Raw genomic sequence first — 2,328 nt, 5'->3', positions numbered from 1 at the left:
TTCCCTGCCTCAATTTTGCCATGAGCAAAATGATGTGATTGTAAATGACGATAATCACTGATGTTGTTATGTTATTAGTCTCCATCTTTAGGGAACACTGGATACAGTTTATTCTCTATGACTTTGGAGTTCTAAATATCTGGCTTGAAATAATGATTCACATATGCTGTAGATTCTATATTGTGTCCTTGTAAGATTAATATCTTGGATTTCTTAGCAACAAGATGATAGTATTATAAAGTAGGGCCTTTGGGGGTGACCTTTTATTGTGAAACAGAGCCATTGTGGCCCAATATTGTTACCATAGGGAAAATACAAAGAGAAGCCTCTCACTCTTTGTGCCAGGGAGGGTTATAATGGAAAAGCAAAACCAAACGAGACAAAAACACTAACCATCAAAATGGCCATCAGTGGATGTGGTCTGAACCCTCACCAGGCATTGAATTTCTGGAGTTATGAGCTTAGATTTTCCATTCACCAGTATAGTAAGAAGTTAAGTGTCAGTTCCTTATAAGTCAACACTGGGATATTTTGTTATATCAACTTGAATGGACTATGGCGATTGCCTAGCAGTTCAGTTACCATGGCAAGGATCTACCTCTGTGGGTAAAACCTTCATGTGCAGAACAGAATATAGATAACCTGCTTGACAGTGTCACTCCAGTGGGCATATTATAAATGCCCTTGAAAGAATTTAGCTTGTGTTTATCATGTGGTTTAGAGTTCAAACTGGCAGAAATTAATTACTGACTCCCATATGTACTTAACTCACCTGCCTGTTTTTAAACTCTTTTTTTTAACTTGCATTTTGTTTAATAGCTTTATATCATACAAATAAATTTCAAGTATGAAAAGTGCATTATTGCAATAATACCTCTTTGCAAGTCCAAAATTCTTGGTTTATAATAAAACTGTAAATTTTTTTTGAAGTCAAACCATCAGTGCTGTCTATTGTAGAAGGTCCAACAACATCTTCTTACAATGTTGCCCAACAAGTTGTACAGAAACGTCTGGAAGCAACATGTGATTGAAAAGAAACTACTTGTTTTTCTTGCCATTTTCATTAATATCTCTAGGATTTTTCTCCTTTCCAAAAAGAAATTCACACCCTCTGTAATATTCCTTCTAGGTCAGCCATTCTGTGTAGTTGCCACTTGCATATTTCCAAAATCATCTTCTTCTTCATGTGTTCTTTTCAAACTTCCTGTGGTAACAGGATAAACAGATAAGGACGTTTCCAATTGGAGTGGCGCCATCATCTGTATTGTTAATTTTGCTACGTAGGTGGCTTCATAATCCTGAAGTTGGTGGACAAATCCAGCATTAGGATTAATACAAAATCTTCTTTCTTGGACATAAGTAAATGCATCTCTTCTGGAGATACCTGCATTTCCATGGATAAGAACTTTTCCTCCATTTTGTAAGCTTCCATCAATAAATTCTTTAGTCATAGGGCAAAAACGTATTATATTTTCAACTGGATCATCTGCAATATCCAAGTCTAAATATCTAAATAACCGTTGAAAGTTTGGTTTAATAAAGTTTGCTTCGATATTTTGTCGTATGCAAATTATATGAGTAATCCCATGTTTCTGGAGTATAGATAGCTTGCTTTTCGTAGCAGAAGAATATGGACCCAAGAACAATCCAGGTAAAATTTCTAGCATCTCTCATCTCATAGGGTACGTCCATTCCTCGGCGTCGTCTTTGCACTGTGGGAGCGGGGGGAACTCCAGCTTCACGTCGCCCATGGCCCCGGAGCCCCGCGGGCGGGTGACCGGCTGGCTGGCTGGCTGGGTGGGTGGGATGTGAGGGTTGAGGAAGCCCCACGCGACCCTCCCCTGGAGCTGGCAGCCCCGGCGACAGGAAGCTGGGCCGACAGACAGGCGGCTGGCTCGCAACTAACCCTCGCCGACCAGAGCATCCCGGCGACTCGGGCGGTGACCGCGTTGGCGATGACCGGGGAGAGGTGGGCAGGGCGGCGGGGACAGGGTCGCCCTGCTGCCGCCGTCTCCCTCCGCCGAGTCTCCGCGCCCCTCAGGAAGCTCTGTTTTTAAACTCTTTAGTAAAAGTAGTAGCTCGTGTTAGCAAAGCATCTTGATCTTTTAGAAACTCTACATAAAACAAAACAGTAATTTAACGGTCCAGAGAGAGGGCTCAGCAATTAAGGCACTTGCCTGCAAAGCCTAATGGCTCAAGTTTGATTCTCCAGTACCCACATATAAAGCCAGATGCACGGCGGTGTATGCATCTGGAGTTTGTTTGCAGTGACTGGAGGCCCTTCCACGACCATTCTCTCTTTTTATCTCTCTATCTCTGTCTTTATTC

The 2,328-nt window shown here is 42.0% G+C and overlaps 1 pseudogene; it reads right to left on the bottom strand.

The window, feature by feature from the left end:
- Nucleotides 1-877: 877 nt before the first annotated feature.
- LOC101617951 lies at nt 878-1,751 on the bottom strand (annotated as a pseudogene).
- Nucleotides 1,752-2,328: the final 577 nt, after the last annotated feature.

Source organism: Jaculus jaculus, chromosome 8 (assembly GCF_020740685.1).
Source record: "Jaculus jaculus isolate mJacJac1 chromosome 8, mJacJac1.mat.Y.cur, whole genome shotgun sequence".
NCBI classification, from domain to species: domain Eukaryota; kingdom Metazoa; phylum Chordata; class Mammalia; order Rodentia; family Dipodidae; genus Jaculus; species Jaculus jaculus.
This window is presented reverse-complemented; position numbering and strand designations above follow the sequence as displayed.